At 38.4% G+C, this 25569-nt stretch overlaps 1 protein-coding gene across 3 annotated transcripts in view; it reads right to left on the reverse strand.

The window, feature by feature from the left end:
• The window catches only part of rasgrp3 (RAS guanyl releasing protein 3 (calcium and DAG-regulated)), a 126348-nt gene that overhangs the window by 95828 nt on the left and 4951 nt on the right, over nt 1–25569 (reverse strand). The window contains exon 1 of one of the 3 annotated variants that reach the window (XM_030156886.1): nt 5252–5374. The exons of 1 other annotated variant lie outside the window; for it this stretch is intronic. The gene's annotated coding sequence lies outside the window, so the exon portion shown is untranslated. Of the gene's footprint in view, nt 1–5251; nt 5375–25569 lie in introns of those variants that run through there. One more of the 3 variants, XM_030156888.1, reaches the window with a different exon arrangement.

Consider the following 25569-nt stretch of genomic DNA (forward strand, 5'->3'; position numbering starts at 1 on the left):
AATTTTTTTAGGCTGTTCTCTTTTTTTCTTATAGTGGATAATTTTTTTGGGCTGTTCTCTTTTTTTCTTGCAGTAGATAATTTTTTTGTCTAGTGGATAATTTTTTTAGGCTGTTCTCTCTTTTTTTTCCTTATAGTGGATAATTTTTTTGGGCTGTTCTCTTTTTTTTCTTGTAGTAGATAATTTTTTTCATCTAGTGGATAATTTTTTTAGGCTGTTCTCTTTTTTTTCTTATAGTGGATAATTTTTTTGGCTGGTCTCTTTTTTTTTCTTATAGGGGATTTTTTTTCATCTAGTGGATAATTTATTTTAGGCTGTTCTCTTTTTTTTCTTACAGTGGATAATTTTTTTGGGGCTGTTCCCTTTTTTTTTCTTGTAGTAGATAATTTTTTTCATCTGGTGGATAATTTTTTTAGGCTGTTCTCTTTTTTTTCTTATAGTGGGTAATTTTTTTAGGCTGTTCTCTTTTTTTTCTTGAAGTAGATAATTTTTTTCATCTAGTGGATAATTTTTTAGGCTGTTCTCTTTTTTTCTTGTAGTAGATAATTTTTTTCATCTAGTGGATAATTTTTTTGGGCTGTTCTCTTTTTTTCTTGTAGTAGATAATTTTTTTCATCTAGTGGATAATTTTTTTAGGCTGTTCTCTTTTTTTTCTTATAGTGGATAATTTTTTGGGGCTGTTCTCTTTTTTTCCTTGTAGTAGATAATTTTTTTCATCTAGTGGATAATTTTTTTAGGCTGTTCTCTTTTTTTTTCTTATAGTGGATAATTTTTTGGGGCTGTTCTCTTTTTTTTCTTGTAGTAGATAATTTTTTTCATCTGGTGGATAATTTTTTTAGGCTGTTATCTTTTTTTTCTTATAGTGGGTAATTTTTTTAGGCTGTTCTCTTTTTTTTCTTGAAGTAGATAATTTTTTTCATCTAGTGGATAATTTTTTTAGGCTGTTCTCTTTTTTTTCTTGTAGTAGATAATTTTTTTCATCTAGTGGATAATTTTTTTAGGCTGTTCTCTTTTTTTTCTTGTAGTGGATAATTTTTTTGGGCTGTTCTCTTTTTTTCTTGCAGTAGATAATTTTTTTGTCTAGTGGATAATTTTTTTAGGCTGTTCTCTCTTTTTTTTTTCCTTATAGTGGATAATTTTTTTGGGCTGTTCTCTTTTTTTTCTTGTAGTAGATAATTTTTTTCATCTAGTGGATAATTTTTTTAGGCTGTTCTCTTTTTTTTTCTTATAGTGGATAATTTTTTTGGCTGGTCTCTTTTTTTTCTTATAGGGGATTTTTTTTCATCTAGTGGATAATTTATTTTAGGCTGTTCTCTTTTTTTTCTTACAGTGGATAATTTTTTGGGGGCTGTTCTCTTTTTTTTCTTGTAGTAGATAATTTTTTTCATCTGGTGGATAATTTTTTTAGGCTGTTCTCTTTTTTTTCTTATAGTGGGTAATTTTTTTAGGCTGTTCTCTTTTTTTCTTGAAGTAGATAATTTTTTTCATCTAGTGGATAATTTTTTTAGGCTGTTCTCTTTTTTTCTTGTAGTAGATAATTTTTTTCATCTAGTGGATAATTTTTTTAGGCTGTTCTCTTTTTTTCTTGTAGTAGATAATTTTTTTCATCTAGTGGATAATTTTTTTAGGCTGTTCTCTTTTTTTTCTTATACTGGATAATTTTTTGGGGCTGTTCTCTTTTTTTTCTTGTAGTAGATAATTTTTTTCATCTGGTGGATAATTTTTTTAGGCTGTTATCTTTTTTTTCTTATAGTGGGTAATTTTTTTCATCTAGTGGATAATTTTTTTTAGGCTGTTCTCTTTTTTTTCTTGTAGTAGATAATTTTTTTCATCTAGTGGATAATTTTTTTAGGCTGTTCTCTTTTTTTTCTTATAGTGGATAATTTTTTTGGGCTGTTCTCTTTTTTTTCTTGTAGTAGATAATTTTTTTCATCTAGTGGATAATTTTTTTAGGCTGTTCTCTTTTTTTTTCTTATACTGGATAATTTTTTTGGGCTGTTCTCTTTTTTTTCTTGTAGTAGATAATTTTTTTCATCTAGTGGATAATTTTTTTAGGCTGTTCTCTTTTTTTTTCTTGTAGTAGATAATTTTTTTCATCTAGTGGATAATTTTTTGGCCTGTTGCACCTCTGGGCCACCGTAGTTTCACATTGGATGGACTCAGTCACACCAGTGTTGACATAAACAACATTAAGCTTCTTTAAAAAGTCAAAAACCAGCACACAGCTCTGTTCATGACATAACATTACTGTTACACTGGTCAGTCTTTCTCTTCTCTGTTTGCTGACAACAACAGCTGATGTGTCCTGATGATATGTTTGACTGAGTCAGCGAACCAATCACACTGAAGACTTGATGATGATTGGCTGTAAGGGTTTTCACTTTCACACACTGTGACTTTTTTGCCTTTCTTAATTTGCACCCTGTCATGTCGTCTGCTGCACAGGACCACCCGTAACCTCACATGATCTGTGCTGTGTTGAACAGTGTGCAGTTTGCTAACTGCAACTGAAAACAACCAGACCACTGGTGACTTGTTCGACTCCCACAATGAACAAGGACAGATTTCTGTCAAATGATCAAAACTGCAAATAAATTTTGTCTGACCAAATGGATTTTAACCAAATGTCACAACAATTATCTGCTTTACCCAACAACATAGATTAAATAAACCCTACACAAAAAAGATAAAAAGAGATATGGTGGTAATTAGGGATGCACCGATACTGACACCAGTATAGGGTCCAATACTCAGCGTGTGTACTTGTACTTGTAAAAGTACTCTGATACAACCGCACCAATACCACTTACCGCAGCGTGACACTTGCAGTGAAGTGCAGCAGGTATGCGGCGGAGGAGTAATGTCAGAAGTGTGGAGATTTTTCAAAATAGATGACAGTGACCAAAGTATCGCTGACTGCAAGTAACGTTAAAGACACAGACGGATACGGACAGAGCGTTCTGTCCGTCCTCTGCGTACTCTGCATCCGTTTTCCAGGTGCTCGCAGATGCGTACCCAGACGGAGAATACCACCAGGAACTGTGGTGGTAGCGGATCTTTTCAAAGAGCGACTGTGTGCGTTAGTGAAAAACTACTGACAGATTTATGACAACCTCCCTCATCAATATCAACATAATATCAACATTAGCATCCAGTGTTACTTCTGTCGTCTCCATGTTTATTATTCCTGACTTTCGTCTTCTTCTTCTTAAAAAACTTTACTTTTCTTCGTGGTATTTGTCCAGTATGGTTAATTAAGAGTGGTGCCCTCGGGTGGATTGCTTGAGAAATGCTCATTCAATGTGAGAAATGCGCATTAAATGTCAGTAGCAGCACTTTGTTCCAGTCAGACTAATGACAATGACAATAAAACACATTTTCAAAAGTAACTAAGAACTGGAATGGTATTATTAAATACTCATATCAGCAAGTATCAGCAAGTACTCAAATGTAAGTACTTGTACTTGTACTCGGTCTGGAAAAAAGTGGTATCAGTGCATCCCTAGTGGTAATGATAAATAACACAATATAAAAATGTATTATGATCATTTTCATTTGTTATTCATTCTAGTCGTTAAATGGCTTTTTGGGTAGTTAAAGTAAAAACTTCATAGAATGTGTCAGAAAAAGGTAGACTCAGAATGTTAGTTATTCTATTAACTATTTTTTGTCACAACTTCAAATGGATTTTTTTTGTCTATCCCAAGTGATTCATTATTATTTATTATATTATCCTCTGCATTTTGCATTTTTTTTCAAAGTAAATCAGATATTTTCTTAGAGATAATAAACTGATCATGTAGATGTTCATAAAAGCTCAGAGTAAATTCAAAGGTTTAGTTTAAATCAGACAAAAATGACGAAAAAGTGAGCTTTTCAACAAAATACATCATTAACTGAACATAAACCCAGTGTGTCCATCCACTGTCATTGATCCAACTCCATGGATTTTACTGGTGAATCAATGTTGTAGAAGATGACAGTGTTTCCATGTTAACTACTGAGCCTCTGAACGTCCAAATGGGTCATATCTGATGACCATGAAAAGATGACAAAATGCCTTTTACACCAATCATTTATGTATTTATGTATTGATAAGATTAGTGAATCAACAGGTATAAAACATTTTCGATCAGAAGACGATTTTGGTCGGTGGTGGATATTTGAGTCTTCAAACAAGCTTAGCAAAATCTCTTCCATTACAGATATGCTTTTTTATGTTTTCACGTCATCATTACAGATATGCTTTTTTATGTTTTCACATCATCACAACATTTACACTCCCTCAGTTGTAGTATAGAAGTTAAAATTGGTCATCCAAGTCATCTATGACTGCTCACTATGGACATTTCTGCTCTGTGGTATAGACGGGTCGACAGGTGGACCCTAGAGAGATGCCTTGCACTGATGCAACAACATACAGCTGAACAACAACACCACTGACATGTATACAGTATAATGTACATAAGCCTATTGCTTGGAGGGTACTCCATATTCTCAGTCTTGACCTTAACTTATTGTCAGCTGCACTCACTGTAACTGAAGAGGCCTCTGAGATGAAATGCAGCAAGTCAAATACATACACATAGCTACATAGCTATACAATAAAATATAACAAATGCATTAACTGGAGTAAATGATAGCAAATGTCCAATGTCTTATGCTTCTCTCAAGCCAGACACAGAAATGGTTCATGCACAACAAACGGGCTATTCTGTAATTTTCAAGAGTTCCCTTTCACTTTGGTTGGCATGGACATCATGCTGCTTTCATGCTTTGCCAAATATTAACATGTTAATGTGTCAATTGACATATTCTTGCTTTATTCCCTTTGATTTCACAGCTCATCTCTGCATGTTGTAGTCAGCTGTGCCCTTTAGCATGACTTGTGCTTTTCTACCTCTACAATGGGTCACTGTGTGTCTGCCTGTGGTTGTGCTGATGTGTCCATGTGTGCTTTAGTCCAGTACTGTTCACAAGTGTGCAATCAGACAAAAAGTCTATCACGCGCACGCACACACACACACCCTCACACACACACACACACACACACACACACACACACACACACACACACACACACACACACACACACTGAGGTAGCATATGGCTTTTAAACAATGGACACTGCAGATTAAGAGAGGCTAAAATCCAATTCTTTCATGAATCTAGTACTCTACAACAGGATAGTCAGCCTTTACGTGTTGTTGTAGCTGCTAAAGAAGTGCACAAACACACAACACAATCTTACCCCCAAACAGCGGCGTCACCATGAGGAAATATCCAGACTAAACATCCACCACTCTCACTCTGACAGCTGCTGATCCTGCCAGACCCTGCAGGCTGCTGCTGCTGCTGTCAAGCACAGAGACTCTCATGGAGAGAATACTACGCTATGACCTCCTCTTCCTCCTCCTCTTCCTCCTCCTCTTGTTGGTAAACACAGCAGCCTGGAGCGGCAGCGGTCCTGCCATGTGACCTCACCCCCTCCACACACACCCATACATAGACACAGTTTAGAGAAAGAAGTTAACATTACCAGATTGGGTAGGGACTAAAACAGAAAAACAGAAAAATCATTTTACATCCCATTAGTTGATACATCCAGTTACCATTCTAACTTGCACATAGCAATAGAAATTAACCTGTTATATTACAGATGGGATGAGAACCACTAATTCATGTAACATCACAATGCATTGCAGACTTTACAGAAGCAATCCATTGTGATATTAAAGGAATTACAGTTTTTCTCGATTGTTTACACACATTTTCTGAAAGCATGCCTCATACTCTCAGAACTCTACACACAAATCAAAAAACACACACACACAATGGGCAAAACCCCTCAATTCTCCTGCAAAATGAAACTTTGCATTCTAAAAAAATGTTATTTCTTTTCAAAATGGTATTTTGTTTTCAAATGACACACAAACCTTATGAATAAACATTTATAAGAACCAGTTGAACACTGATGTGCTCAATGTAAAACACTATGATGAATGGAAAACACATCTTCTCCATTCATCATAATGACTTAGGCCTTTTTTATTCAGTGTTACATTTACTACAGACAGTACATACATAAATGTGTTGTAAAATATTTTAGAATATTGGTTTTATACTCAGAACACACAGATACATGGTAACAATTTCTGCAATATTTTATTTTTCCCACAAAAACAAAAGACAAAAACAATGTACACAGTATACATCCCAACCAACACAAAGTTGCACATACAGTGGTCTACATACAAAACAGTAGAGCTAACCTGTTGCCCTTTTATGCTAAAGCTCTGATTGCTAATTGTAAAACTGTGTGACAGGTGTTTACCAATGTGATAAGTCAATGTGCATAGTAGGGCAATTTACTATAGAATGTTGAATAACAGTGTGTTCCTTGTGAAAACGAGATATTTTCTCCATGGAAATTGTGCCAAATGCAGATAACTGTGTGTAGTGTTTTGAAAAAAGCGTAAAGCAGGAATTGTGCTTGTAGTTTAGCAGAATTGATTCAGGGGGTTGGTGCATGAATTACATGTTGTGGTCATTGTGCGTCAAGTACCAGTATTTTTGTGTAAACAATTGAGAAAAACTGGAATGGTTCTCATCCCATCACCCAGAGCTTGTGAGGGAGGTCAAGAGGTACCAACTACATATAGTCAGGCTCACCTCCACGCACGGGTTGGGCTCTGGAACCCAACCCCTCAAGAGGGGCTGGACTCTTCACTTCTCTGGAGTTGCCTGTAGTTAGAGGCGGCGGGCTGGTGTGGGCTTGCTCATAGCCCCACAGCTCAGCCACCATGTGTTGGAGTTTACCCCATTGAATGAGAGGTTCGTGTCCTTGCGCCTTCAGGTTGGGGACAGTTGCCTCACTGTTGTTTTGGCCTATGGACCGAACAGCAGTGCAGAGTACCCGGCCTTCTTGGAGTCCCCGGGAGGGGTGCTGGTCAGTGCTCTGACTGGGGACTCCATTGTCCTCCTGGGGGACTTCAACACCCATGTGGGCAGTGACAGTGAGACCTGGAGGGGGGTGACTGGGATGAACGGCCTCCCCGTTAGACCTGTTCCAGACCCGAGTGGTGTTCTGTTATTGGACTTCTGTGTTATTCACAATTTGTCCATAACAAAAACCATGTTTGAGCACAGGGATGTCCATAAGTGCACGTGGCACCAGTATACCCTCGGCTGGAGGTCAATGATTGACTATGTCATCGTATCATCAGACTTACAGCCACGTGTCTCGGACACTCAGGTGAAGAGCAGGGCAGAGCTATGAAATGATCACCACCTGGTGGTGATTTGGATTCACTGGCAGAGGAGGAAGCCGGACAGACTCAGCAGGCCCAAATGTGTTGTGAGGGTCTGTTGGGAATGCCTGGCAGAGCCCGATGTCAGCACAGTCTTCAACTCCCACCTCTGGGAGAGCTTCTCCCAGATCCTGGGGGAGGCTGGGGACACTGAGTCCAAGTGTACCATGTTCTCCACTTCCATTGTTGAAGCAGCTGCACGGAGCTGTGGTCACAAGGTCTCCGGTACCTGTCGCGGCAGCAATCAAGCCTTGTTGGCTTGTGGGACTCCTGAAGCAGCTGATGAGTACAGGGAGGCCAGGCATGCTACAGCGCATTGTGGAGGCCAAAACTTGGGTCAGGGAGGAGTTCCGGGAGGCCGTGGAGGAGGACAATCAGTTGACGTCGAGGAAATTCTGGCAAACTGTCCGGCACCTCAGGAGGGGAAAGCAGTGCACCACCAACACTGTTTACAGTGGAAGTGGGGAGCTGCTGACCTCGACTGGGGATGTTGTCGGGTGGTGGAAGGAATACTTCAAGGATCTCCTCAATCCCACCGCCACATCTTCTGTGGAGGAAGCAGAGGCTGAGGTTTCAGAGGTGGACTTGTCCAAGCTCCACAGTGGCAGGGCACCAGGGGTGGATGAGATTCGCCCTGAGTACCTTAAGTTCCAGGATGTGCAGGGACTGTCTTGATTGACACATCTCTGTAACACTGTGTGGCAGTCGGGGACAGTGCCTCTGGACTGGAAGACTGGGGTGGTGGTCCCCCTTTTCAGTCCAGACCCCTTTTCAAGAAGGGTGACCGGAGAGTGTGCTCCAACTACAGGGGGATCACATTCCTCAGCGACCCAGGGAAAGTCTGTTCCAGGGTACTGAAGAGGAGGATTCGACCAATAGTTGAACCTCGGATGCAGGAGGAACAATGCGGTTTTCGTCCAAGTCGCAGAAGACTGGACCAGCTCTACACTCTCCACTGAGTACTTGAGGGCTCATGGGAGTTCGCCCAACCAGTCCACATGTGTTTTGTGGGTTTGGAGAAGGCGTTTGATTGTGTCCCTTGTGGTATCTTGTGGGGGGTGCTGCGGGAGTATGGGGTCTGAGTACCTCTGCTAAGGGCTGTCTGGTCCCTGTATGACCAAAGTAGGATCTTGGTTTGCATTGCCAGCAATAAGTTAGACCTGTTCCAGGTGCATTTTGGACTTCAGCAGGTTCTGTTCATAATTTTTATGGACAGAATTTCTAGGCCCAGCCAGGGGCTGGAGGGGGTCCGGTTTGGGACCACAGGATTTCATCTCTGCTTTTTGTGGATGATGTCCTTTTGACCTCATCAAACCTGGACCTTCAGCATCCACTGGGGTGGTTTGCAGCCAAGTGCAAAGCAAGTGGGATGAGGATCAGCACCTTCAAATCTGAGGCCATGGTTCTTGATCGGAAAAAGCTGGCTTGCCCTCTCCAGGTCAGTGGAGAGGCCTTGCCTTGTTCACGAGTGAGGGAAGAATGGAACATGAGATTGACAGACAGATCAGTGCAGCGTCTGCAGTGATGCAGACATTGTATCAGTCTGTCATAGTAAAGTAGGAGCCTAGACAAAAGGCAGTGCTCTCGATTTACTGCTCAATCTACGTTCCTACTCTTACCTATGGTCATGAGCGAAGATCCTTGATACAAGCAGTTGAGTTTCCCCCGTAGGGTGGCTGGGCACACCCTTAGAGATAGGGTGAGGAGCTCAGTCACCAGGGAGGAGCTCAGAGTAGAGCCGCTGCTTCTGCACATTGAGAGGGGCCAGCTGATGTGGCTCGGGCATCTATTTCAGATGCCTCCTGGACACCTCTGCCAGAAGGAGGCCTTGGGGAAGAAGTAGGTCACACTGGAGAGACTGTGTCTCTCGGCTGGCCTGGGAATGCCTCAGGATCCCTTTGGAGGAGTTAGACGAGGTGGTATATATATATATATATATATATATATATATATATATATATATATACACACATATATATGTTTGTGTGTATATATATATATATATATATATATATATATATATATATATATGTTTGTGTGTGTGTATATATATATATATATATATATATATATATATATATATACAAGCACATTTCATCATTGATGATGTTGAGAGGAACCAGTTAAGGTGGTTCGGGCATCTCGTGAGGATGCCTCCCGGACACCTCCCTGGGGAGATGTTTCGGGCATGTCCATCTGGGAGACGACCTCGGGGCCGATCCAGGACACGCTGGAGGGATTATATCTCTCAGCTGGCCTGGGTAGGTCTCGGGATTACCCTGAAAGAGCTGGTGGAAGTGGCTGGGGAGAGGGCTATCTAGGCTTCTGTGCTGCGGCTGCTGCCCCCACGACCCGGACCCAGACAAGCAGATGAAGACCAGTATGAGTGCAAGTGTTGTGAATGAAATTGTAAAACATTACCTGCACATCCCTGATTGCCAGAAATAAATTGCTGTGTGTGACACTATGTGAAATATTATGACCTAACCCTCTACAACTTAAAGGTAATTAAAACCAGTATACCAGTTAATACAAAAAATGAGAAATACAAATCAACTAATACATGATAATGTACATTATGGGTTCAACTACCAACGGTATATACAGTACTTGAGCGAGCCCCACCATTACTAGCTGTAATGTTAAAACATGAGAGCAAACATCTGTAACTGTAATCACATATATGGGAAATATGTGTCCCTTCATTTCTGACATTGTAAATATGGGTGCATCTATGAAACTGGGTCCATTTTGGTACCTGGCACTTTGCCAGTTTTTTTTAGACCCAATAATAAAAGAGAAATGTAGATGTATTCCCCCCAGAATGTGATGACCTCAGATAAATGCAAAAAAAAAAAAAAATACACTCTTGCTATGAGCCATCCCAAAATTAATGATTTTTTTAATAAAATATTGGGGCCAAAAATAGAACTAAAACTGGGACATGAAAAGCTACGTAGGTGTCAGTGCATTTGATCTGAACCTCATGGCTTGAAATGGTCTTATATTGCACTATAAATAAAGACACTGTGTTAAATTTGATGATCCTAGTGGTTTTTCTAATCCAGACATGCAGGTTTTTCATGAATCGACAGTCTCATTCTAGGTTTTGTGTGTAACCCATCATGTCCACTTGCATTACATGCAGAACCTGCCCAGTTAAATGCATATAAATCGCAAATGATTTTGCAGCAGTGGTCATTTTTGTCAAACACTCTGCCTTGCATAATTAGTTCATTTCCCTAAATGTACCTGTGAGAGAATAAAGAGATATTGCGGGTAATTTTCGTGTCCTTTTTACCATGTTACATGCAGATTTTTGTATTAAATATAATGTGAAATAATAGAAAAAAATATGTATCTCTCTTTTACGTGCTTCCAAACTTGCTTCATAACATTGGTATGAATTTTTAGTCTCCATGTCCTGTGTTTAAGGACCAATTTCATAGAAGCACCCATATGCATATTCTAATGGTGATACTTTTTTAACTTAAGGTTGGCTTCTGAAAACACAACTTTAACTTTGTTCCATTTTTACACTGTTGTGGTGCTATGTTCACTTAAGTAAAACATGTATGTATTTTCCCCTCTACTTCTAGATAATCAAGATTTATGCAGTCAATGGTCTTAACAAAGAGTGTACGGTTGCAGACAACACTGCTTTTACACAAACCAAAAGATACCACTGTACTCCTCAAAAAAAAGATTAGATTATCAACAGTTGCTGTCAACTTTTACCAACATTCAAAATATTTCCTGTAGTCCCTGTAGAGGGACTTTCTTTAATGAAACAGTTGTGTACTGTTATTAAGAACTAACAGTCACTCACATTATCATCAAGCCCTGGGGGAGAAGGTTTAACAAAGTACAGTGCACTCCCTTTAACATAACAAATGTACGGTCTATCTATTGGGATAAACATGTTGAGTCTCAAGAGACAGTCATTATATAAGCTCATCATAATGCTTTAACCTTGGATGTATACATATTCCAGTACGTGTTATGAATATTTAAAGGCTGCTGTTAAGGCAACATGTTTCTGCCTCAGACCTGAGGCAAGGAATTATTAATGATGACTCCCATGAAACAAATACTAACACTGAGTAAAATAAATAGAAGGTACATCACATGCCAGATATATATAAAAAAAAGATACATTATTTTACATATATACATATGATTAAATACATAAATATATAATCAAAATATTACATATTTTACAGGGGTTTTTAGACATTTATTAGATTATCTTTTTTAAGACATTCTTCTGAAATTAAGATGTTTTTGGATAGATATTTCTGAAATGTGTCTGAAAAAACAACATTATCCCAACTTTATGGACAACAGTGTATTTCCATGAATTCCATGAATAAAAATTCTTAAGTATTTTTTCCATAACCAGGACCAAAAGGTATATATATCAATAAATAATCAATGGTCAGTTAAATAGATGAAAAAACCAATACATCACACAACATTGGGAGGAAGAGAAAGGTCTGATCATGGGTGTTATAATGCAGTGTGTTTAATGTGGGTGAAATCAACCATGAAACGTGTCCCAGTAGATTTGCAAATGAGTTACAGTCTGATATGATAAGGCTGGTCAACTTTCAAGTTGTTCTAAATAGCTATTTATATTATGTTAGATTTGAATGGATGAAAATGTTGAGGGACTGAAAAACGTAATCCAAGTTTTATTAGCTGATAATATGTAATCCCCATTTTTCAGTTGTTGGTCAGTCAATCTCCATTATAATTAAAATGCAATATCTCAGAAACAGCTGAACAGAATGTGGGCATCAAACAAAGATGAAAGTGGCTCAGTAAGTTATCTAAAATTCTGTCACTTACTGTAGGTTCCTAGTAATTGAAAGAAGTACACGAAGCACTTGTGATCAGAGGATCTTAGGCGACGTTCAAACAGCAGGTCTTAATGCACAATTTGAATTTCTGGGGAAATCCAATTTTTTTGTGTGCTTGTTCATATTCCACATTAAATGCATTTTCTACCTGTTTTGAGTATGAACTAAATGTAACCCCCCCTCCAGGCAACACAGTGGTGCAATGATTAGCACTCGTGCCTCACAGCAAGAAGGTCCTGGGTTCAATTCCAACACCAGTTGATGGATGACCTTTCTGTGTGGAGTTTGCATGTTCTCCCCGTGTCTGTGAGGGTTCTCTCCGGGTACTCCGGCTTCCTCCCACCATCCAAAGACATGCACTGATAGGTTAATTGATAAATCTAAATTGCCCATAGGTGTGAATATGACAGTGATTGTTTGTCTCTATATGTCAGCCCTGTGATGAACTGGCGACTTGTCCAGGGTGTACCCTGCCTTTGCCCCTATGTAGCTGGGATAGGCTCTAAGCGACCCCTGAGACCCTTGTGAGGATAAAGTGGGTTCAGAAAATGAATGAATGAATAAATGTAACCCTGAAGTGACCCACATGTGCATAAGAGGTCCTGATGTAATACATGACCATGCAGGCATGCACTGTGTTTACAGAAGTAAATATGTTTTTTCCTGCCACTCCTCCTCCTGGGATGCAGAAATGTGGTGTTTGTCACATTTCAATGATGTAAAGGTCGGATAAATGTGACCTGGCCGTTCATACTGAAGTCGCTTTGTGAAATATCAGATACACATCGGATTTAGGACCACATATGAAAGTGGCCTGGGTCGGATACAGGTCACATATGGGCAAAAAATCTGATTTGGGCCATATTTGCCTAGTCTGAACGTAGCCTTAGATGTATGAGATCAGAACTAGTGTTGAGCTCAGTTTCACTGTCTCTACCAAAATATTCTTTAAACATACTCACCTTTAACATACGACAGAAAAAACAAGAGTAAAATCTTCAGGGTAAAGAAAAATTACTAAACCGTGTAAAAGTGAAAATCAGGTATTCATATTATGGGAAAACTGATTTTCCCTTGAGTGATCTATTTTTTATCCAAAGATGCTATTGTTCAAATATGAACTGCAATGATATATCTCGTGGGAAATCCCTCTGTTCCTTGTATGGTGGAATTACGGGAGCTATGCTTGAGGCCAGTAGACCATACCTCACTTGCTCTAAGAAGGCATCCAACATCAAACCAGACTGGAATAAACCTGTGGCTATGCATCATACAGTAGTAAAGGAGGCTTTCAAGGCTTGGAATCAGGCCGGCTGACCCAGACAGGGACCTTTACTGGATCACAAAAACCTCACTAATGCTACATTTAAATATGCTGTCTGTGTTGTGTGTAAAAATGAGCAGGTGATGAGAACACACTCATTGGCTCAAAAACTGCTCTGCAACAAAGTCATGGATTTTTGGAAAGATATAAGAGCGCTAAATAAGGGAGCAGCTGTGCTACCAAAAACAGAGGGAGTCTCTGGATCAGATAACATTGTTGAGATATGGAGGCAACATTTCTATGACTTATGTAATTGTGTGAAGGGGGACCCATTTAATTTGGGAAACTTTGCTAGTAGTGATATTGAGGGTTTAACAGCCACTAAGGTCTATCAAGGAATATTGCAGCTTGCAAAAAATAAGGCAAGTGGCTCAGATCAAATCACCTCAAGTTTGCTACCCCAAAGGTTGCTATTCTTCTTGCTATTTGTTTTATCAGTCTAATGTCTTATGGCCTGCTACCAGACTCCATGCTGTCCGTCACTTTGGTGCCTATTATCAAGGACAAAGCTAGCAAGGTTGGGAGCCTAGATAATTACCGTCCTATTGCTTTAGCAATTGTGGCGTCAAAGGTCCTTGAGAGTATTCTTTTAGGGCAGATATCTAAATATATTGGTGCCACAGATAACCACTTCGGCTTTAAATCTAAGCATGGTACTGATCTTTGTATTTATGCCTTGACAGAGGCTGTTGAGGTATATAGGAGGAAAAACCCCTCAGTCGTAATAGGATTTGTTGATGCTCTCAGGCCTTTGATTATGTCAATCATCGAGAGTTAGATCAAAAAAACACAAGCCTGGAGTGCTGCGTGGGTATCATTAGTCTTCTTTCCTAGCTTCTGGTACTCATCAGTGTTGGGATCCAAATACTAGTTGTTTGTAAAAACTGAGGCACTCAGAGTAGGGCTGAAATTAAAAAGCCTTTATTGAAGCATGGCCAGACAAATAAAAACTGAGCCGACGCGTTGCGGCCTATAGGCCTTCATCAGGGCTGATAAAAGAAGGCTGCCCATATAGGAGGATCCATATGGGCGGACTTCTTTTATTTGTCTGGTCATGCTTCAATAAAGGCTTTTTAATTTCAGCCCTACTCTGAGTGCCTCAGTTTTTACAAACAATCATCGAGAGTTGTTTATGAAACTAAGTGAAAAGGGGGTTCCTAATTATATATTAAGGCTTCTAGTGTACTGGTATGCAAACCAGAGTATGCGAGTCAAATGGGGAGATAAAATGTCCTCCCCTTTGGAGTGAGCATGGTGTGTGGCGGGGGGGCTGCTTTCTCCTGCACTCTTTAACGCAGTGTTTTTCAACCTTGGGGTCGGGACCCCATGTGGGGTTGCCTGGAATTCCACTGGGGTCGCCTGAAAAATCTAGTAATTGATAAAAATAAAAAATTACTAATAAAAAATGTATGGTGAGTTGAGAGAGACAATATAAGACATGACAAACTGTGAAGCTGAAACTGAAGCACTGTGGTACTGTTTATCTTTCAAATGCTCACTGTGGCCGATTTCAGATGCAGCTCTTTCATAATTCATAGTTTGAGTTATTTTTTGTTCAGTATTAATTTGTAGCCTTGTAAATAAAAACCGGACTGACTGTACATATCCTGACCTAGGAAAATAAAATTTTCACTTTGTGCAGTAATCTACACCTGGCTTTTCTGCCTCTGTCCATAATAATATACATTATATAGTCATTATATACATTATATATATAGATGTTGTCTAAAACTAACATTTATTTGCAATATAGTGTAGCAAACTATTACACGATCAGAAACAAATTAATTTTAGCCCCCCCCCAAAAAAGTCTTCATTTTGAATGTCTGTGGTCACCAGAAATTTGTGATGTTAAGATGGGGTCACGAGCCAAAAAAGGTTGTAAACGACTGCTTTAACACGTACATCGTCAATCTATCTAAACAACTGAATGGTTGCAAAACGGTGTGTTTGGTAACGGTATAATCAATCACCTCATGTATGTTGATGATTTGGCCATTTTTTTCCCCTTAGCAGCTGCTGAATATATGTTCTGATTATGGTCTAACATATGATGTGCGATACAATGCTACAAAGAATACAGTATTGATATGCAGCACTAAAGGGGACAAGGACCTAAACTTTCCTAATTTTTACCTGTCAGGACACGTGCTGCATGTGAGCACCAAAATAAAGTATTTTGGTCACTTTATTATGGATCAAATGTCCTGTGATGAGGATATGTACAGGCAATGTCAGATGTTACACTCAACAAAAATATAAACGCACCACTTTTGTTTTTGCTCCCATTTGTCATGAGCTGAACTCAAAGATCTAAAACTTTTTCTGTGTACACACAAGGTTTATTTCTCTCAAATATTGTTCACAAATCTGTCTAAATTTGTGTTAGTGAACACTTCTTCTTTGCTGAGATAATCCATCTACCTCACAGGTGTGGCATATCAAGATGCTGATTAGACAGCATGATTTTTGCACAGGTGTGCCTTAGGCTGGCCACAATAAAAGGCCAATCCAAAATGTGCAGTTTTATCACACAGCACAATACCACAGATGTCACAAATTTTGAGGGAATGTGCAATTGGCATGCTGACTTCAGGAATCTCCACCAGAGCTTTTGCCTGTGAATTGAATGTTCATTTCTCTACCATAAGCCATCTCCAAAGCTGTTTCAGAAAATTCATGAAGAAGACTGTGCGAGGAAAATGATGGTCACACCAAATACTGACTGGTTTTCTGACCCCCCTGGACCACCCAATACAGTAAAACTGCACATTTTAGAGTGGCCTTTTATTGTGGCCAGCCTAAGTCACACCTGTGCAATAATCCTGCTGTCTAATCAGCATCTTGATATGCCACACCTGTGAGGTGGATGGATTATCTCAGCAAAGGACAAAGGAGAAGTGCTCACTAACACAGATTTAGACAAATTTATGAACAATATTTGACAGAAATAGGCCTTTTGTGTACATAGAAAAAGTTTTAGATCTTTGAGTTCAGCTCATGAAAAGATGGGAGCAAAAACAAAAGTGGTGCATTTATATTTTTGTTGAGTGTATATGCCCAGGCCATAACATAACATGTTGGCAAGAAAATTCTCAATGTGTACAGAAAATGTTTAAAAAAAAAATCTCTTCGAAGCATATTGTACCCCTCTTTATACTGCCCCCTTGTGGGCCAGGTTTAAAAAGGTTAGCATACAAAAGCTCAAAGTTCCATATAAATGATTCCATGAGAATACTGTTTTATAAACCTCAGTGGACTAGTGCAAGTGAGTTATTTTGTAATGCAGGAGTTAACACTTTTCAGGCTCTTAAGAGAAACTTAATGTACAAATTTATCTGTAGATTGAAGGATTCTCAGAATTCCATCATTATGCTGTTGACAAATCCCAGTCATAGTTTGGTGCGATACCAACCATCCTTGTGGCGACACTGGTACGGTTGTCTTTTATAATATTGGTGATGTTTTGTCTGTGTTTATACCCTGTTTGTGTGTGTGTGTGTGTGTGTTTTAATTTATTTTATTTGTTGCTTGTTTTTAAATGGACTTCTGAGTCTGGAAATGAAGATGATGCTGATGATGATTATTCTTATTCTTTTTTTTTAAACCTCTTCTGGCTTTTTTTTTTTTTTTTTTTTGCATAGCATGCATACCATTTGACAAGGTGAGAGAGAAACAGTATCTCAATTCTCTATGTCCTGTGAATCTACTGAATTGACAATAAAAAACATTTGAATCTTTGAATACCTTATGCGTAAACTATGTATATTTAAAAGCATTTATAGGAAAACAAAATTAGACTGAAAATGTGAATTTAAAAAAAAAAATCAGCATTTAACAAAAGGGCAAGTAATTCCAGCCATGAATTGTACCACTGTGCTGGCTTTTCACTCCTGTTTGTCTTTGTATATGTAGTTGTTTTTGTGTGTGTACATTGTATGACCAGGCTTGTGGGCAGAAGTCATTATTTTTGACAGTGTATGAGCGTGTGATACATTGTGTGCTGCACAGTGATAAATCAGTCCTGAAACAGTGAACTACAGCTAATGTGTCATCTCCAAGTCCCACAGAAAAACACAGCACATTGTGATTCTTGGGTGTGCACACTGAGATGTCCTTGAGCAAAATGTAAAACACAAAAATAGGAAAGGCTTTAATTACACTCACACTGTGATAAAATACACAACCATATACACATTCATAGATACAGTAATCAGCCTCAACATTCTGACCACTGACAGAAGTGGTAATAATGTGGATTATTTCATTACAATGGCACTTTTCAGGTGGTGGGAAATTTTAGGAAACAAGTGAAAATTTTGTCCATGAAGTTTATGTGTTGAAAGCAGCAAATTGGACAACTGAAAGGAACTGAACAACTTTGATATGGGCCAAATAGTGGTTTTCTAAATGACTAGGTCAGAAAATCTCCCCAACTGCAGGTCTTCTTGGGTATTCCTGGTTTGCAGTGGGTTCGCTCTACCAAAAGTGATCTAAGAAAGGATAACTGGGTCTCAGCTCAGTTGAGCATCTATGGCACAGGTTGACAACCTTTGCTACCTAAAAAGCTGTTATAGGACAGAAACAGAAAAAAAAACTGTCTGGAACCAACAAATATACTCATATATTTACCTCAAAGTGGTGACTGTTTAAGAAGCTCTTTAGGATTGGTTTGTATGGATTATATGGAGATTAAATCAAAGTTTTGGTGCATTTACAGAACTACAAAGAAATTAACAAACTACACTAAAGAAAACAGTGACATTTGTCATTATTGTGTTGTGCAGCAAAAATGGTATGTGAAGGCTTTCTTTGCAATAGAGTATACAGATGAATACCCCCAGTAACATAAAATAAAATGTAGTGTACTTTTACTAATGGCACTTAGTGATGGGTAGTCCAATTGTTTTAACTAACTCGATTCTTTTGGTTCATCTGACAGCGAATCGATTCCAAACCAATTCAATTGATTCACCAATTGAAAAATAAATAAATAAATGAATAAATAAAATCAACAAAGCCAAGGCTCAAACTCACATCATCAGGTTTACAGAGCCGTTGCTTAACTTAGTGAACTGTTTGATCTATCTGCTGACCTGCTGGTCTCATACTCGATAGTGAAATATTCAGTCTCTTTTCCGTTTCTTGCATCTATGAGCTAGTTTGCAAATTTTAAAACTTAATTGAGATTTTCCACTGTTATATCAATGTAGTACTGTACACAAAGCAGTAATGAAAAAACACAAAGAAAAAATAACTTAACACAAAGATGCTTTAAGCAGCATAAAGAACACTTTATGTAATTACAATAAGAATAATAAAATAAAATTATCAATTTTTATCTATCTATCTATCTATCTATCTATCTATCTATCTATCTATCTATCTATCTATCTATCTATCTATCTATCTATCTATCTATCTATCTATCTATCTATCTATCTATCTATCTATCTTTTATTTGTGTGTTGTCTTGCAGCTAAATTAAATTTAAATTAGCTTTGCTGTTCGTTCATGACTAATATGGCTTCTGTCTTACAGTAGGGGTATCTAGTTTCATTCAGCAGTTCAGTAGATTCAGAAAGTTAGTGGTTCACTGAATTGATTCAGAAAGTTAGCAGTTCACTGAATGATTCAGCGGGTCAGTGAGTTGGTGGTTCACTGAATCAGTTCAGCGAGGCAACGGTTCACTGAGCAATTCAGTGAGACAGTGAGTTAGTGGTTCACATATTGTATTGTGAGAGTAGTTGTCGTTGACAGAGGGACCGAGCTGAGGTAGCAAATTGATTCAGCAACTCAGCCTGACTCACTCGCTACCTCAGCTTGGTCTGTCCGTCGACAGCAATTACTCTTGCATTACAATTGGAGATCTTGCCATAGAAACTACCAGCTGCACAGGGCATCACACAGCACTTCTGCTGGCTTTAATACTTATTGAGTGAATCCGACTAGTTTATGGGATAATTAATAGTTATATTAGCAAAGTGTTACTTAATTCAGTTCCATTTCTGAATCGTTTCAACGTGTTCACTTAAAGGAGTCATATGCAGGTTTGTGGCCAAAACTGGTACTGCAGTCACATTCAAAATATTGCAGAGCTTGGGATCCCCTCCGCCTCCCCCCAGTCTAGAGTTTACTAGATCCAGCATGAGCCTCTACTGCAAGGAGCTACCATGGCATGTGACGAGTCCTGCACCGGTATAAATACCGTCCGAGCTCTTACCAGGCCCTGGTCTCACTCAGGCCATGGGAGAGCCAGGCTCGGTGAGAGCCGGAGTCGGTCTTCAAATTGTTCTCTGCTTTCAGCTGTCTCCATCTTTCAAAAGCTTCTCCTATACATATCCGTGTTTTGTTTCTGACTTTGTCACAACATATTTAGGAATCATAAGAGGCCTTTTAGGTTTAGTAAGGTTAAACATTTATGATCAGAAATATTCCAAGCTGCAGCTCAGTGACCTGGATGCTGAAATGCTACTGACTTCATGACTGGGAGATAGGTGATGGGTGGAGCATCAGACCAAAACATAAAATGACAACATAAACATTACTTGTGGGCTGCCACTTGGCTTTTCAAATGTGAATTTGACTACCTGGACGGGACTACCACTGTTACTGAAAGAAAGAAAGCAAGAAAGCAAGAAAGCAAGAAAGAAAGAAAGAAAGAAAGAAAGAAAGAAAGAAAGCAAGAAAGAAAGAAAGCAAGAAAGAAAGAAAGAAAGAAAGAAAGTATTGATTTCTATTTTTTGTTTTTTTTTGACAAAGCCACATGGAACCACTGGAAAAGGGCCCATGACCCACCAAATGCCTACCCCTGGTTTATGGATACATAACATTATTGCTACTCTTCTAAAGTTGTGTTTTGTCAATAAAAACAGTTCTGGCCTGAGGAGTCTATGGATTTGCAAATGCATGATGGATTTGTGATGTAGTTGTCATTCCATTCTTAGGCCAGCTTTAAAAGGGTCTATCCATTGCAGACCGGGATCCAACAAGACGCTTTGACCCAGTCATTTGCCCATCACAATTTCTCCCTTGTCAAAGTCACACAGATCCTTACGTCACTTATTTTACTGCTTCCAACTCATCAACTTTGAGGAATGTTCACTTAATGCCTAATACAGGGTGAGGAAGCAAAATTTACAATATTTTGAGGCAGGGATTGAAAGACAGTGTATGACCAATTAGTTTATTGAAAGTCATGAGAATTTATTTGCCACAAGAAAATTTACATAATAGAAAATGTTTTTATTCTATGTGTCCTCCTTCTTTCTCAATAACTGCCTTCACACGCTTCCTGAAACTTGCACAAGTGTTCTTCAAATATTCGGGTGACAACTTCTCCCATTCTTCTTTAATAGTATCTTCCAGACTTTCTTGTAATAGTTTTGCTCATAGTCATTCTCTTCTTTCCATTCTAAACAGTCTTTATGGACACTCCAATGATTTTTGAAATCTCCTTTGGTGTGACAAGTGCATTCAGCAAATCACACACTCTTTGACGTTTGCTTTCCTGATTACTCATATGGGCAAAAGTTTCTGAAAAGGTATGGATAATAGTGTTAGGTATGATTATGACATCAATATGTGTTTGGTTTCAAAACAACTGATGTAGTGCCTGCTGAGAAAAAACAACTAAATGTTCATTGTAAATTTTGCTTCCCCACCCTGTATATCCCACCCACTAAACAAACAATCAATATTATTAGTACGTCATTTCTGGAGGTCATAACATTATGGCTAATTGGTGTATACAGTATTTCCTCTAATAGAGAGTGGGGCCTTTAGGACATATCAGGCCTTTAAAAAAAACAAAAAAAAACCAAAAAAAAAACCTTTGTATTAGAGTTATCCATATTAATATGTAAGCCTGTGTTAATATTGTGTTTAACTGTGTTGAAGAAAAATGCGTCCATATTGTTATCATCTGTATTTTGGGGATGGGCCTTAATTTGTTGGCATCAACCTTGCGCACACTATTACCAAACACGTATTTTTTAATTCCCTCACGGTTTTTATTTCAGGATGAAGAAATATATTTATATATTCTAACTATTACACTATTTTTATGGTTTGGTTTCTTTACGATTATTACTTGCATTTTCATTGAGGGCAAAAAGTGAGACTGAATTGCTGTAATTAATATATAATAAATCAATAAAAGCAACATTTACTAAATACAACAGCAGGTACTTAAGACATGAAGCTAATGTAAGATGTTTAAATCATTTACTGAATCAGTCTTAATTAACACAGACACACAGCCGTTCAACAATGAGCAACTTGTACAAACGTTTACTGTAACATTAACAATGTACAGTAAAGAGCAGAATAAAAAAAACTAAGACACAAGCATCAACAGTCCTTCTCAGACATTTAACCAAAACAAAACATAGGCTAACACTTTGAATTTTTTTTAAAATTTAAGTGAACAACATAAAGTGGGAAAAAGTTAACACAGCGGCAGAAAAGACGCACAGCATGTTAGAGAAAAGAGCGCATTGTCTTCATGAAATAAATGAACAGAATAATCCAAACACACTGGCTGTCTAAATTATTATTCAATATCGGTGGTGTACATGGTTCACAGAACATTACTGAGACCGTAGTTTTTCTAGATCACAGTCAGTTTAGTAATCCTACTCTAAGTTATCGTCTTCCTTCAGTCTTGGCCTTGCGCTAGTGATGTGCGGGTCGTTTTTTTTTTTTTTTTAAGCCACTTTGTGGAATTTTTTTGACCCGCCCCGCAAATAAAGTAAAATTTTTTGGACCCGCACCAACCTGAGCCGGGTCCACTGATCTGCGGATCACTACTTCCCCCTGCGCTCCATGTTTTCATGTAGAAAGATGAGAGTATTGACATGCGCTGAATGACGGCTCGCGCACTGTCGGTTGATGGAAGGGAGAGAGAATAAAACACACGACTAGTCGACTCTTCCAAAGTAACGTTGACTTGTGCCACAGACGTCGACATGTCAACAAACCAACTTTCAGTTAATGCCCTAGTTCAGAGTAGTTTACTGTACTGTACTCTATATAGAGGGCATGCACGTGACGTCACCGCTAGTGGAAGTCACCGCGGTTCCGCCCACTGAGTGGCAGAAAGGGGGAGACGAGTGACAGCGTTGGCTTCAATACTGTCTAAACTGAAGAACAATATTTAATAAAAAGTGGGAAAGAGCTGCTGTGCGATTGATTGTACAAACAGGTTTGAAAAGCAGTCAGAACGATCGTTTTACAGACACCGAAAGACAAAGAAAAGAGAAGTAGATGGATCCACAAATCCAGGAAACCAAACCTAGATCTGTGGATCCTGTTTGGTGTCAGCTAACATTAATTTATGCTGTATTTTTGGGTCAAATCAGACCTTAAATGATGTATTGTTTTGGCTAACATTACTTCTTAGTAAAGCTCTTGGTTTCATGATCAGATCTTTCATGGTTTTTGTCTTCATTTTGTGATTATGAACCTTGTGCTCCTACATGATTAGTAAACTAACTTAAACTGAGGTTAACCCAGTTTTTCGAATACGGGGGAACTGGAGAATAAAGCTACAACGGAGTATTAGAGCCACATAGGAAAATATAAACACTTGTCACATTGAGAATAAAGTCATAAAATATCAATATAAGACCCGTAATTTTATGATAATAAAGTCAAATACAAAAAGAATCACAATGTTATGAGAATAAAGTCATAGTTATGAAAAAAAAAATCATAATTTAACAAAAATGTCATTCGTTAATGAGATTAAAGTCGTCATATTCTGGCAATAAAGCCATAATATTACCAGAATAATGTCATAATTTAAAACAGGTGGGAAAACATCTCCTAATTTCCCAGAATCCAGTGGTCCCCTGCTGGTCCACAGCAGTAGCATCTGTGCTGTATAAAGTACTTGATCTGAACTAGACATAAATCTCCTCAGTACCAGTAGATCATGCATATATTCACTGGGGTCAGTACACGGTCTACTGTAAATGCACTTAGGATCAGCTGGTTCTGGGCCCTAGTTTTGGACCCTGGTTGTCAGTAATGATGAAACCATGTATATTTGTTTCAGGTAAAAATAGCGATGATCCCCTATACCCTGGATGTCAGGATACTCCATTTCTGTCCACATGTCAATGTTCATGGACCACTTGTTCTTTGGTAGCTCGTACGGATCCATGTCGAGTCCAACTGTCCTTCATTTAATTTCATATTCCACATTTTCCCGGTCTCGCTGTGTTTACTGCTATACTCCGTCATGTTGAGCAGGTTGGTTTTTGCCACTCAGTCTGACTTAGAGGGGCGTGGCCCGGGGGGAAGTGATGTATGTGCATACCCTCTATATACAATACATGTAAAAAAAAAACAAACAAACAAACAAAAAAAAAGTTATGATATTTTGAGAATGAGCATAATGTCAAAAAGGATACCCAATGAGAAAAAGTCATGTATTCAAGTCCTAATATTAAAAAAAATTACATTTACAATCCTCCTACAAAAAGGAGCATGTTGAATGTTAACCTTTTTTTTTTCTCCTTTTTTTTTTTTTTTTATCTTGTTTCTCATCTGTCAAAAATGTGACCCTGTGACACTATAAATATTTGCTCATCAAAACCTGAGAACGAGATGTACAACCCCACACTCAAAACATCATCCTGTTAACATCATTTCTATTTTTAAAAGGTTGAGAAGAAGTGGATTAAATGTTATTACACACAAACCATCTGTCCAAATAATTGTGGAGGAGACACTCAGACTCTGTGCAGTTTGACTGAAGTCTAAAATGCTGTGAGGGTTTTACCTTGTAATGACAGATATATGAGCATGAGAATCATCTCCCTGTACAGTACTAGAGATATTCATTAAACGGGTGCTGACGATAGCCTGTTTAGGACAAACTGCAATGGATGTAAATGGATAAACTATTTCATACATTCACAAGAGCAGAGTCTGATTACCAACCCTCTATTCTGAGCAGCTGCTTAGATGAAAAGAAATGACGGAATTATGCAGAGTTGTTGATGCACCTTTAGCTGGTGATGCTGCGCATTATGAATGTATATACTACAACTTCAACTGACAAAACAGTTATGGGAAAAAATGTGTTGCCACTAACTCTTGATCTGTGAACATCACAGTGGGTTAAAGCACTGCCTCAAGACAAGACAGTGAGATGAATTATGCAAAATAGTAGTCACATGTTGTTCCATAGTCCAGCATTTAGGTTCATTTTAAAGGCAGAGATAACAATCATCTGTATTTGTCAGATTTTTTTCTTACTTTGAAAATTTCATAAGTGCATTGCAGTGGCAGCTGGTGAAATTATTTTTTCGTGGGGGTAAGGATCCAAGTCAGTCATCACCACTAGGATATAGCAAAATAGATGCACCACTATTTTAAAATATTAATTTAAATTAAAATAAAAATACACAGTATGTGTTTTCAGTCACTTAGTTTTTGTTTTTATAGCACCTGTCTTTCCATCAAGCATGCAAATTTTTCAATGACTCTATATTGTTAAAGTCAGGCATGTCCCTGGCAAGTGTCTTTTCCACTGATAATATGGCCTATGCATTTAGACCAGGGGCGCAGGTTGTGCAAGTAGATCACATGGCATCGAAAAAAGCAGAAAATCAACATTGATACCACCCATGCCAGGATTCAAACCCCAGTCACCCACATCGAAGCCATAGTATCACCCACTGAACTATCCTACCACTTTTACATAGCCCAGTAGTATTACCAATGGACCTATGTGCTGATTGCATTTCTGAGGACGCTCTTGATTCCTTTCGGGATGTGACGTTTACTTCTATGGGTGGGGCTTGGGTGGAACTGTTTGTGCCCCAAGCCTCTCCTGTCTCTTGTATTGGAGGTGGAGTCTACTGCACAAGTGCCATTTAAAATGAAAGTCTATTATAGCAAGAGGGTGCAGATTTTTGCACACCAAACAGGAAACACATCAATTCACTACTCACTAAATGACCAAAAACTTTTTAAACTACTAGTTGTATGCAGATTATACATGGTACTCACAGCCTGTATCATGCATTGCTCGTTTAGATAAATATGAACGTTTTTTCAA

The sequence above is a fragment of the Sphaeramia orbicularis genome, chromosome 15, assembly GCF_902148855.1.
Source record: "Sphaeramia orbicularis chromosome 15, fSphaOr1.1, whole genome shotgun sequence".
NCBI classification, from domain to species: domain Eukaryota; kingdom Metazoa; phylum Chordata; class Actinopteri; order Kurtiformes; family Apogonidae; genus Sphaeramia; species Sphaeramia orbicularis.